Genomic DNA, 14,929 nt, shown 5'->3' with positions numbered 1-14,929 from the left:
TTCATGATTTGAAACTGACATGTTGTTAACTGACTCTTCAGAAAGCTAATGATGCCTGGAATTAATAGCCACAGCTGATGTTTACTCCAAGAATGACAAGCTTCAAAAGAAAAAAAAATAGATTTGGAAATTCCACAGCTACTTGATTTCTTATAGATCAATAATCCTGATCATTTTGGCACCCCTACTACAAACAAAAATTCACTTTGGAGATGTTTATCCTGGTTTGCCTGCTTTTGTGGATCTTATTAATAGGGTATTTACCAGATCTATTTGCCATATGTGTCAACCTTGCCTTGATTCCTTCACTCTGACATGAGATTGAAAGAGAGGCAGAAAATAAACTCCAAGTGTTGCTCATCTTGTATTACCTTTTTGAACTGTAATATTTTATTTTTATTTTTGATTTGTTCTAATTTGTTATACATGACAGCAGAACACATTTCAATTCATCACACACAAATGGAGCACAACATCTCAATTCTCTGGTTGTACATGAAGTAGAGTCATACCATTTGTACAATGGTATATACATGTAATTAGGGTAATGATGTCTGTTTCATTCCACCATCTTTCCTACCCCCATGCCCCCTCCCCTCCACTCTCTCACATTTGCGCAATCCGAAGTTCTTACATTTATCCCATGCCCCCCCCCATTATGAATCAGCTTCCACTTATCAGACAAAACATTTGGCCTTTGGTTTTTTGGGATTGGCTTACTTTGTTTAGCATGGCATTCTCTAACTCGATCCATTTACCTGCAAATGCCATAATTTTATTCTTGTTTAATGCTGAGTAACATTCCATTGTGTATATATAACACAGTTTCTTTATCCATTCATCTATTGAAGGGCATTTAGATTGGTTCCATTGACACTGTGAAAAATTCCATGCACATGCCAGGGATTACCAGGCTATATGAATACTCTACTGGTCTTACAGGATGCAGATTAAACAAGGATTAATCCAGTGCATAACACCTTGGACAGAATCTAGAAGACAGCCTATTACAAAATGTTTTACTGGAATTTGTCATAGGTATTGGTATAGTAGACTTTTGGTTAATTATCTGTTTCCATGGTTAACATTCAACATATTAAATTGTCCTTTTTGAAGCTAAGCTTAACTATATGTTACTGACCAGAGAGAGGGACAGAACAGGTCAGAACATTAACTCCTACTGAAGTTAATATTTCTATTTCCTACAACTGGCTTTGAATACATTAATTCTCTCTTCCCAAGATAGAGGACACCTCTCCAATGAGTGACACAATTGATTGAATTAGCACTCACAAAACACAAGGTGGAATTTTAAAATTTGTTAACCTAATATCATGAAGCATAATTTCAAGAAGATAATCTGAAAAGATGTTTTTTAGCAGATCTGGCAGTTCTTTGAAAAGTGTACACTTATGCTGGTTATAACTTTTCTGTCAGAAGATTTGGGTTAAAAGACTTGGGGGTCAATATGTGATCATGAATTGATCCATAGATTGACTATTTCAAGCATCTGTCCCATAGTAGAGGAGAAAGCTGAATAAATATATTATTCACATAAGCATGATTTACTTCCCTGTAAGGTCTAAAGACTAAGTCCATTTAGGAAAGTATAAGTCAGGAAATTCTTATGAGTGTAGACTAAATAATCAAAAGTTGAGGTCTTTCCTTTCTACTGATATGATATAACTAACCAACTGAGCTCTTCCAAAAAAAAAGTTTGTGTAACTTTTTCAATTGGTGCCAAAGAGGAAGAGAGAAAATGTAAGATCATAAAGCAGGCTAGAAATGATAGTGCCACAAGAATGCCTAATTAATCACTAATGATTCATCAATTTCATAATGGAAAGGGATCCGAACATATTGAATGGAATTGCAGAAGTTATTTAAGAACACTTGGTGCATTTTCAATGTGGATACTCTGCTCACAGTCAGTATTTGAATTTAACAGCAACCAGCATTTGAAACAGGGAGAAATGAAGTTCTAATCCCAGTTCTGCCACTAACCGGCTGTGCAAACTGTGAGAGGGTACTTTCTTTTCAGGAATTAGTTTCCCCGTGTGTGAAATAAGAAGTTGAACTAAATAATTATTTAGATCCCTCCCAGATTTTAAATTCTATGAATCCATTTATTTTGACCATAAAAAAGGGACAACAAAATACAAAAACTGAATAGATGGGGGCCTGTCAGTGGGACATTTGGGTAAATACCTAGGGATATATACCATTGTCCAACCACTAAGCTTCACGTGCTTTTTCAATTTACATGTCAGAGCCTTTGCTAATTGCTTAAAACATTGTGCCAACACTATGAATCATTTGCTGTGTTTATGCCAACTGTTATTCTTCGTATCTGGAATCAGATAGAATCAGAGAGTATGCTCCATCTGGTTTCAGCACCCTTAGTACCTGACAACCTCCCAAACACTTCACTTACATGAAGCAGTAACATTAAAATGACCACTAAATGATTTACTTTATTAGCCTGTGAGGAATCTTGAAGACACCTAAATTTAAAGCTATGATAGATACTTATTTACCTTTTCTGTGATGTATAGAAGCTGGCATTTCTTTAGTTCTACAGCTCATGTTATAAGTCCAAAATTGAGGGAATGAATATTATATTCCCACATATTTCAAGTGCTTTCAATTCAATTTTCTGTGTCTTTGCCATGATTCTTTTCAATAGGGAAGAATGGTATGATCAGTTACTGAAATGTTTACATTTGGCTTTGGAATTTGGGGTTGGATTTTTAGTTGATAATGTGTTCCTAATGCTTGAACACTTTACACCATAAACCAAATTTTGAGGTTGCACTGCAGAGGTCAAACTTAGGAAGCATTGGGAAGTTTAGGTAGTCACTCATTACTTCCTCTGCATGGTAACATGGCATCACTCAGAATAATATATAGGACCAGTCCAAGAGAAGTCCTAGATCTTCTATCAGGCTTGTTAACTTTTCTGACCACACTTACTAACAGGTTTTTTTATAATTAATTGTTTCCATAGGTCTTTACTTCCAATTATTATGGAAACATATTCTATAAATTGAATTAAAAAGAAGAGAAATTGAGTTAATAGCAAAAACAGTGAAATTGAGTGATTTAGGTAATCCATCTCTCTATAATGAAGAATTCACTAAACTTCTTTATCATAGTGTGATGATATGAAATTTACTGTGTATACATTAACAGTCTTCTTCTTTCTCCCAATGCATCAAAGATGCATTATTTTCTCAGATTGTCACCATCCTAATCTCTCCCTCCTATCTTTGGTAAAATTGATCTTTGACCTTTTGCAATGCAGAATGAAAAAGAGAGAGTTAGTAACCATGAGAGGCAGGGGAAAGAACAGGCTACAATCTAAGCCAATATACATAATACAGTGCTAAAAGAGAGGAGAATATTGAGAAAAGTGAATTATTTAGCCTGAAGATTTAGAAAAAGTTGAGGTGTGGGAATGAATTAAACAGAGAAGCACTGGAAGTCTGTGGACTATGATGCAAAAAAAAAAAAAAAAAAGCAGGAGGGGAAATCAGACTTTAATGAGTTGTTCCAAATCTCCTTCATGTCTTTTGATTAGTATAAGAACTTGAATTATTTTGAAATTACTTTTGATTGCTAGACCATGTCTTTGATCAAGACACTACTCTGACACTGGTCAAGGAGAGTCTTTACTCCATAAGAGTTTCATTAATTTCATAAAATCATCTTTCTGTGAGGTTGTATGTTGTGCCCCTGTAGATATTCAATGACATTTCATAGCAGATCTGACAAATTGGCCTTTCCCAGTAGCTAACCACCAAAGCCCTCCCTGAGGCATGTGTCCTGGTGAGATGCAGTCTGGTAAGCAATAGTACTATCCCTCATCCCTGACATTTGGTTAGAAATTGTAACTTTCCCAGTGCTTTGACATCAATTCTTTGCTTTTTCCATCTTTATGGCATTCTGATGAGGTAGGGAGGACCAAGATATATATTTCCATCATCCTATGCCAGCAAGTAATTGGAAGAGGTCACAGATCCTCAGTTCCTAATCTCAACCTTCCTTGAGACAACCCTCATAGAATTCAACAATGAATTGTCTATGACCCAGAGGATTACTTGATATAGAAGATACTTTGAGAGCAGATACAGGTCATGTTAACTGACCCTTCTTCTAGGTTCTCTGTGTCTGGTCCCAATATAATACTAGATCAACAGAAAGCAACTTAACTTACCTGAACAATAATACCTTAGCTTTCCAGGGGAAAAGGAGTTATATGCTCAAGATTTGACATTTCACAGCCTTTAGTGCCTTTTTGAAGATGAAGAAAATATATTTCCATTTGGAGATTACATCTGTAACTTTTGTAAAAACTACATAGTCTATTATCAAAAAGTGTTATCTATTATATAAGGATTTACATGATAAATTCTACCTGGAATCCAGAGAAAAGAAATCTGTCTAGACAGATGAACACACAATCACTTTTTTCTTTGTTTACTCAACAGAGAACCATACAACCCAAGTTTTTGTTTGTTTTCTTCCCTTTTTGCTTTAACTGCCAAGAAACTCAGAGTCAAATTTAGTGGTCAAATACGGTGACTTATCATGGGACTGTTTGAGACTTCTAGTTCTACTTCTTATAACATGTTTTCCTCTGTTTTGTTTGAACTGACCTGTTTTCATATGTTCTTAACATTTGAAAACCACTTAAGTGTGTTTTAAGAAGGTGTGTAAGGGAATCATAGAAGCAAAGACTATGAGTAGGAAGGAATCTTAAAAGGTCTCTTATGCCAATCCCACATGCAATATTTAAAATATCTACTATCTCCACATCATATGATCATTTAGCCTTTGTTTGAATACCCCTAATAACAGAGAATGCTCTCTCTGAGGTTCTAACATTTATTTTTTGTATAGTTCTGACTACTAACTAGCTTGTGTTAACCCTGTGTTCCCAGATTCTATCATTTGACCCAGATTCTATTTTCTGAATCCACATAAAACAAAGTGAAGCCTTGTTCCCATGGTATCCTATCCTATATATCAAGAAAGCTCGCATCCTCCCCTTTGTCTCTTGGTGTCCACTTCTCTTGGTATTACAATTCCTTAAATTGACCCCCCTTAATGCCACAAGTGAAAATCATAGTTAACAATAATTATTTTCAATGCATAAAAGGTGAACATTTTGCTATCAAAGATTAGTTATGTCAAGAAAAAAATGTTAACCAATTATGACATAATAAAAATGTGACCTTCTCCGGCTCTTGGAAATTTTATGAGGGGAGTATCAAAACACTACCACTGCACACGGTAGTTTTTTTCTTGACATAACTAATCTTTGATAGCAAAATGTTCTCCTTTTATCAAATCAGAGACTCTGCGTCTGATAGAAGAAAAAGTTGGTTCCGATCTACATATTGTGGGGTCGGGCTCCAAATTCCTCAATAGGACACCCATAGCACAAGAGTTAATAACAAGAATCAACAAATGGGACTTACTCAAACTAAAAAGTTTTTTTCTCAGCAAGAGAAACAATAAGAGAGGTAAATAGGGAGCCTACATCCTGGGAACAAATTTTTACTCCTCACACTTCAGATAGAGCCCTATTATCCAGAGTATACAAAGAACTCAAAAAATTAAACAATAAGATAACAAATAACCCAATCAACAAATGGGCCAAGGACCTGAACAGACACTTCTCAGAGGAGGACATACAGTCAATCAATAAGTACATGAAAAAATGCTCACCATCTCTAGCAGTCAGAGAAATGCAAATCAAAACCACCCTAAGACACCATCTCACTCCAGTAAGATTGGCAGCCATTAAGAAGTCAAACAACAACAAGTGCTGGCGAGGATGTGGGGAAAAGGGTACTTTTGTACATTGCTGGTGGGACTGCAAACTGGTGCAGCCAATTTGGAAAGCAGTATGGAGATTCCTGGGAAAGCTGGGAATGGAACCACCATTTGACCCAGCTATTGCCCTTCTTGGACTATTCCCTGAAGACCTTAAAAGAGCGTACTACAGGGATACTGTCACATCGATGTTCATAGCAGCACAATTCACAATAGCTAGACTGTGGAACCAACCCAGATGCCCTTCAATAGATGAATGGATAAAAAAAAATGTGGCATTTATACACCATGGAGTATTACGCAGCACTAAAAAATGACAAAATCATGAAATTTGCAGGGAAATGGATGGCACTAGAGCAGATTATGCTTAGTGAAGCTAGCCAATCCCTAAAAAACAAATACTAAATGTCTTCTTTGATATAATGAGAGCAACTAAGAACAGAGCAGGGAGGAGGAGCAGGAGGAAAAGATTAACATTAAACAGAGACTTGAGGTGGGAGGGAAAGGGAGAAAAAAGGGAAATTGCATGGAAATGGAGGGAGACCCTCATTGTTATACAAAATTACATATAAGAGCTTGTGAGGGGAATAGGAAAATAAACAAGGAGAGAAATGAGTTACAGTAGATGGGGTAGAGAGAGAAGATGGGAGGGGAGGGGAAGGGGGATAGAAGAGGATAGGAAAGGTAGCAGAATAAAACAGTTACTAATATGACATTATGTAAAAATGTGGATGTGTAACCGACATGATTCTGCAATCTGTATTTGGGGTAAAATTGGGAGTTCATAACTCACTTGAATCTAATGTATGAAATATGATATGTCAAGAGCTTTGTAATGTTTTGAACAACCAATAAAAAAAGAAAAAAAACACTACCTCTTTTCAGATAAAGAGGAAGGTATTTAATCTTCAATAAACACAACAAAAAATACTTTGTTTTCAAATATTATGATGGTGGTAAGAGAGGGGGTGATGACAGACACACAAATGAAAACAGGAAAAACTTTAAGTGAAATAGGAAAAGAGAAAATGTACAGAGAAAACATACATACACAGAGAGACAGAGAAATATTCATTTAATAATTTAATAATTATTTATTGAGTTCCTCTTAATATATCAGGCACTGTGTGGAATACAAAGATGAATCAAATATGTTTCTTGTCCTAAAGAAGATAGTAACATTTATATTTTCTCTAGATCAAAGTATAATAGGGACAACAAGACAAGTGTACAAACAACTAGAAAAACAAGTTAATATTATTATAAAGTACAGGTAAAATTATTATATGAATTCAGAAAAAAAGGATATATAATTAGAAGGACCAATGAAGGCTTTATGAAGGAAATGATACTTGACTAGACTTTGAAGAATAGGTAGAATTTGGACATGTGGTGATGGGAGGAAGAAAAAAAATGGGGGAAGAAGTAACAGCATGAATAAAGGCATGAAATTAGAAGAAAAGGCAGGGGAAGAGCAAGCAATAGGAATGGACTAGAGAATAAAATATAAGGAGAGTAGGAAAACCTAGATGTGAACCTAACTATGGAAATTATAAAAAAATAGAGGAACATTGAAGTTTTGGAAGTAGGAATATTACAATATCCAAAATGTAATCCCAGAGAAATTCACTAAAATATAGACAAAGACATATATGGAAAAAGTAAAAAGTACTTCTCTGGAGGAAGATGACCATCTCAACATGTTTTTGAATAGTACCACTAAAACCCATTAAAATAGTGTTGCACTTTCATATTAGAGGCATAAATCGGGATATTTCATGTTATTGTTTGTGCTCTGGGGTCATAAGTCAAATATGTCTAATGAGGCATTACAAAATTTATTCTAACTCTAGATTGATCCTGGACCAAGCCCCAAATATCAAGCTGGTCTTGACTTTGAACCACATCAAAGACTACAAATGAGCTTAAGATACTGACATTTATTTTTTAAAAAATAAATAAATTAAATAAAATAAAATAAAACCTAGATCCATCAGCCCATTCTCTAAATGGCATTTTTATTGCCAATGCTACTTGGTGCAATTGTTTTTCCTTTGATCTTTTATCCTGGGAAGCCATGATCATGAGCAGTTCATCTAAGAATACTTCCCACGATGGGTTCAAACAGCTCTGAAACACCTGGAGTCAGTTGGTAGTGAGGCAAAGTCCTTCTATGGCTAGTCTATACCCATTGGTTACGCAACTATATTAAAAACTCAGGAGACTTCATGGCTCTAGAGGAGAAAGTTTGATGTCAACAAGTAATAACCAGATTCAGGTTTTTTTTTTTCTTGCTGTGAAGTTTTTAGACTTGGTTCTCCTTTAGCTTCACTCACTACATACTGAAGACCTCATTTGGATGATGGACACATTCAAAATATCCCTGATGTTGTCTGAAATCAGCCATTGCCTCTGGTATTTCTTAGACTTCATTTATATAGGACTGAGGCCATGTTCTATAAACTACAAATGAATCCACAGGGCCAGACATAATTAGAGGTTTATTTTCCATCCATTTGAGCTAAATCAATGTAAGCACTTGCGTGACTATGGATATGATCATATCTGCATGGCAGAGGTGATTTAATGACAAGGAACTTGGAATCTTTTTTTTATGTCTTGGGTTAACAAGAACCTGTGATGTCAACACCATCACCTAGTTTAAAACACCCCCAAACAAGAGTATTTCTGTCAATCTTGTGCTCATGCATATAGCTAAGGATTTTACCCCCGGATCTCTAAGAATTTGTGTTCCTAAAGGTAAGGAATTGTCCTTGATAGCTCCTGTATCTTTTTTGACTTGGTAAAAATGGTTGTTCATCTAGCTAGATGGTGACATTAGGAATACCCCATATTATACTCAATACTATAGTTTGTAAAATGAAGGAGTTGATAGTATTTAAAGGTCCTCAATTCTATGATTATATATGCATGTTAATTTGCTTAAAATTAGTCATCTTTGAAAATTCTTCAGTAACATTTGGAGCCACTCTAATTCTCAGCCAAAATGAGTATATAGGTTAAGACACCTCTGCTCTTAGTCTTTAAAAGATAACCATTATTGGTTGGCCTACAGCTAATCCAAATTGGAAAATAGGTAAGGTGGCAAGTATTTCATAAACCACACTAGGAAAAAAAACCCTAATAACATAAAAAGAACAGACATGTTTCTGTGATCTACCTATCAATCATCTTAACCTGAGAAGAAAGCATGAACCAGAAATAGAGTGGGAGAGAATTCTATTGCAGAACTCATTAAGTAAATGGGCTATACTATCAACCAGCCAGATGGGAAATATCCTTGATTAGGTCATCCAGCTTTGGCTGATGAGGAGATTAAAGTAAAATGGTCAAACCATTGTGGCCTCTCTGCTAATTAATGCTTACTCGATTCAACTGAGTGTTTAAGTTACATTCAATTGTTTGATGTCACATAGATGTGACCACCCAGTGAATGAAGTATTACTATTTGGCTCTTTGCCACTTTCCACCCCTGCACTCTGATTCCATATGTATTTAGGAAAAGAACGTGATGAGATGAATAGTTTTGTAATAAAGTTATTTATACTAAAGTCTAAAACAAGGTAGGCAGAAAGGGAGTTCTTAGAACAATACTTCTTGATAGAGTAGCTTTATGTAGTAAACCAAGTTGTTGCAATGAAGTAGATAGCCATCTGCTATCTCCTTCTGCTTTTCTATGCCAAATGAAATAAAGAACAAGTGGATCAGTGAAAGCTGACCACAATCTAAACATATTCAACCTCTACCACCAAAAATATGAGCAACATTGCCAACAACAAAATAAAAGCAGACTGGATTAATTTAAGAATCAGTTGACTTAAAATATTCCTTGGCTGGGTAGATGATATAATAACAGATAATAATCGATGAAGTGAACACAAATAGAAAGGAAAAGAATAGAATAGAGAATATAAAGGGACTTTGAGCAATTCTAACATACTTTGTGCCTTTCTGTGTTTTCTAAATTTTATACAGTGAACATATATTGCTGTTGAGATCTGTAAGAAAAAGACAAATAATCCCTCATGGGCTTGCCACTTTGTTATGTTTGCAAAGTACGATAAAACCTCAAGCAAAATCTGACTTCTAGTTCATTAGCATTTGGCATTCTTTTCCAATAACCCATTTTAAGAAGAGGCAAATCATAAGAGAAAAAGCAGATACAAGGAATATGATGGAACTAACTCAAATCTCTGTTTGGAAACTTTAAGTTGTTTTCTAAATATTTTATCTTATACAAAGAATATAAGCCATTTAAGAAAACAACCATGAAGAAATTGGTTTGGTCCTTTTAACCACCAACTTTAGCCACCGTGTTGGGCACAACAGACTGAAAAAGAAAAATAAACAGTTGTATTCAAGAATCAAGCTATAAGGCTGGGGTTGTGGCTTAGTGGTAGAGTGCTTGCCTAGTACATGTGAGGCACTGGGTTCAATCCTCAGCACCACATAAAAATAAATAAATAGGGCCTGGGGATATAGCTCAATTGGTAAAGTTCTTGCTTCACATGCACAAGGTCCTGAGTTCAATCCCCATGAACCACCAGAGAGAGAGAGAGAGAGAATAAATAAAATAAAACTATTATGTATTATGTCTATCTACAAATAAAAAATATTTTTAAAAAAAATAACTATATACCACTAAGGAAATCCAAAGAGAATAGAGGGTGTTTTTATTCTCAAATACTTAAATAGAAAGGTTAACTGAAGAAAACTTCTTTTTTTTTTCAATGCAGAAGGCATTAATGAAAAAGAAAAACTCCAATAATGGATGGAGTGGTTTAACATAGGGGCTCAAGACAAAATTAAGCAAAAGAAGATGTGATCATGAAAGGATTAGTTGGTTAAACAAGAGAAATATCAAGGAGGGAAATAGCAAATAGGTTTAGATAGAGCTAGAAATAACTCTCGTTGCTTCTTATTGCTCAATAAAAGATTTTGACTGAGCAGTGTTTATTTTTTTGGAGGCCCAAACCTGGGGCTATAGTTCCTATGGTTAAAGAACTGGACTGTGTGAGAATCGTTATCTATGCAGCCCTGTAGCTACACCACCTAACCCCCTCCATTATCCCCAATGACCCTTCCATGTTCATAATAGTGGGTAGTGCTATATCCCCTTGGAGAAGTGAAGGCTGTATTTCTTTAAAATTTTGCACAAGGTCATGCCTCTCTCTAGAAGTTAAGTCTTAACAGGTCAGCTTTTGAATGAGACCTTGACACAAGCAGAGGATATTTTATCTCTCCTTCATCTCTATCAGATTTACCAAAAGAAATTAGAAACTTGGCTCAAGAAAGTTGAAAGGCAACATCAGCCTTTCTGCATCCTCTTGAACAGCTTTGGCATAGTAAATAAACCACCTGAGGTTGAGGGAAGTTAAGGGATAGTAGTACAAGGGTACTTTGAATAAGGGTAGAAGGAAAATTGCTGGTTAAAGCTTTTGACTTCAAGCTCAGATTCAGGTTGAGTTGATAATGGAAAAATTAAATATTAGTGAGAAAGGTATCAAATTATACCTTAGGCTTTTCTTTCTTTAAAAAGGATTGTTCTAAAAGAATTAACTGCTTTACTGGCTGATATGTTTGGGTTCAGCTGTTTTAATAAAGAGATTATTTTTATAATAAAAGGGAGAAAGAGCTTGCTTAACTATTTTAAACATGCCTGTGACTTAAACCTTATTGCTTTGGTCCATGTGACTATGGCAAGCCACTGCCAATAACCCCTTGAACGTGGAATCTGAAAAACTAAAAGCATAACGTAAAAACAAATGTTGAAAAGGATTTATTTTAGGGGTAAGGATAGGGGGTTGAAAGGCAGGGCAGGAAATAGAAGGAAGGAAAGGACAAGATTTAAAGGGAGTTGCTCAGTTGGTTCTATGACTTTTGCATCTTTAGCACTGAAAGTATCTCCTACATTCAATCCATTATGTTCAGATTTTGACCCTGAAATGCAGTGAGATATTCACCTATCAAAAACAATTCAATTTTGTTGCCTAGATTCTCTTTATTTAGATGGGAAAAGAGACTATGACAGTTTCGGAGGATTTTGAAGAATAAGCAGTAAGAAAACAAAGAAACGTATTCTTAGCCCTCAGTTATCCAAACAACACAATTAACTAGACTCTTTTCCTCCTCCCTATTCCCTATGCATTCCACCCAACTGAGGTCACAGTGGACAGGGATTCAGATGCATGTTTGCTGGAAGATTTTTTTCCTGGCACTAATCTCATAGTATCTGAGTTATAAATTATGCTCATTAAATACTTTCTAGAGATTCAAGCTAAATGTAAAAGAAAACAAAGTGCCTCCTACTTTTTTCTGTGAACACAGAGACCTTCTTATCTTAGCCCAAGTTAAGCCTGCTATTTTGGAATGACTGAACTTGGAGGTGGTTCTCTACCCTTCCTTAGGGTTCACATCCATTGCAGTTTACATTCAAATGGATTTCTTATTGATAGCTGGGTAATGAGCAAAGCTTATGAGCTATGTTACTTCCCAGGAGCCCCCTCACACTGGAATTAGGCTTGAACATCCCTGGAGATCGGTCATCCTTAAAAGTATAGTCATTCACTAATTTCTTGCCCAAGCAGAACAATTCATTGAACTGGAGTGAGCTTCGCCATAGCCTTGCCAAGAGGAAATTCAAATATTGGAGCCCTTTACTTCTAGGTGGAAGAAAGAGAAAACAGTGAGCATACCTTCTCCATGCCTTCCTTAGGATTTCAATATGAATGATTCCAAGCCCCTCACCATGACTCTACTGTAAGAACAGCTTGCAAATTGCCAAACCTTCCTGGATCTTTGAGCAAATAAACATTATTACATTTGTCAGGTTTGCATAATTAGGTGCTGCTATTTACAAGGGTTTCTACAAATTGAACAAAAAAGGAGGCATGTTAATATACAGGTGGTCCTCAACTTACTAATGAGGTGTGTCCTAAAGATTTATAAGTAAATGATTTGGAACTTGGAATGCTTTCTTCCATAGAAACTGCTATATATGTGGTGGTCGGGTTTCTAGCTAGTCCACAAAGGCTGATTTAACCCACATGGAACAGTTATATTAGAATTCTGGTGAGAGTCCTTGGTCCTGAGAACAAAATGACAAGTGTGCTTTCTTCTTGTTTTTTTACGTCTGAGGGAAATTCAAAGAAAATGTTTAAAAGAAGTGGAATCTAACTGACATATTCACCACTGTACTTATTTTTACTCTTCTCCCATATCCCAGGGATCCGTTGCTATTGGGTTCACCCAAGCACATACCACTCTAACCTTCTGCTCTTTAGAACCACCAACTTCCTCATTTCTTCCTGTCTTAATCCAAATGAAGCTTCCAAGTTCTCCTGAACAGCTAGTTTAGCTCACCATCATCAAGATATTGGTGATTAATCACTTTTTACACTCCAAAAGACATATCTATGATTAAAAGAGGTGGCTTGTCAGTCTTAAATTGACTTCAGTTGGTAAAATTTAGGGACAGTAAGAAAATAAAGTGAAAAGCAGGTTTGGAAAATGGTGACTATTTGGAGACATGATGTGTGAGCTACTGGGCCAATAGCAGAGCGCTGCCTAATCAGTTCACCAAAGCTGTGACTCCTTTCCAAGCAGATTTTCTTCCTCCATGTCTGACCCCACAGGGCTGCCCAAAGATTTTAGTTTTTTCCTCCAAAGGCTCCCATGATGGTGTCAGCAGCTCAGAGCCATTCACAGGTTTTGTGGGGCTTTGTAAGTTGAGTCTATCCCAATAATAGTTGGCTTATAAATTCACAGAAAGTTGGAAGCATTCTGGAATAGCTGATATTTCTGGATAACATTAACATAGGACATATAATGAGAGGTGTCTGAGAGCTCATGGATTTAGGCCAATCCCTCTGAAATTTGTCAAGGATGCTCTTTTGGGGAATTTTTGTGATTTGCACAGGCCACCAAGGCCATTGTGACCAATTAACATGCTGATTAAAGCACAAGTACTAATGAGGCCAAAATCAGAGGTTGAATCCCCTCTTGGGCCAGCAGCTTCAATGTTTCATATAAACACAGTCCACAGAAGCTGGCTCTCTGTCAAGGTGGTCCAGATGAATGAGTTTGTAAATGGCCTAAGCTACATCCATCTGCATGCCAGGAAAGTACTACCAGCCATAGAGCCAATGATGGTGACTCAGTTACAGCATCTCCTGTAGTAAACTCCAATGTATTCTTCTTTTAAAAAAATATAGTTATAGATAGACAGCATGCCTTTATTTGTTTAGTTTTCTTATGCAGTGCTAAGAATTGAACTCATGCTAGGCAAGCACTCTGCCACTGAACTACAGCCCCGACCCTCCAATACATTCTTAGGAATGGATGTGTTCATATACAGTATCTTCAATGCCTACACCATCCTGACAAAAGGAAAATCCTCTAAGAGCTTCCAAACTCTTCCATCACACACACACACACACACACACACACACACACACACACACTGTGTGGGTCTGTGACTGAAGGTGTCTCTGTGTTTTTCAACCCACAGGTAATAATGTTTCTAGAAGTTAGATGGTTGTGTGTCTCAGCTATTTATCTGCTTATGTTGGTCAACAGGAAAGAACAAAGCAAGATCCCAGGTGGCAGGGTGGCACAGAGCGGTGCCAGAAGCCTTTCTTCCTTTCTGTATACCTGTGATTGTTGCAGAAATGAAGATGTACAATGAAGTCACAGAGAGTTGACTAAGTCCACAGAGGCTAGTGAGAGAATAGGAAATGTGTGAATGCCTTTGGTAGTTGCTGCTAGTATTGTGATTATTCTGGACCATGATAGAGAACAAAGGAGTAGGAGGTGTGAAGATGTCTTGACATTTACCTTAGAATCCTATGATATGTGGATCAAGGATAAGTAGAGGAAGAAATGGACTTTAGGGTCAAAGTTTCCATGGAAGAGAGAATAAGCTACAAAGATAAATAATAGAGTAAATACTGAAAGGAATATCAGAGATGAATCCGCTGAAAGAGAAATTAGAAAAACTACCCCATTCACAATAGCCTGGAAAAAAAACTGGGAATAAGTCTAACAAAAGAGGTGAAATACCTCTACA

Source organism: Ictidomys tridecemlineatus, chromosome X (assembly GCF_052094955.1).
Source record: "Ictidomys tridecemlineatus isolate mIctTri1 chromosome X, mIctTri1.hap1, whole genome shotgun sequence".
NCBI lineage: Eukaryota > Metazoa > Chordata > Mammalia > Rodentia > Sciuridae > Ictidomys > Ictidomys tridecemlineatus.
The sequence above is the reverse complement of the archived record's forward strand: the minus strand, read 5'-3'. Positions refer to the sequence as shown.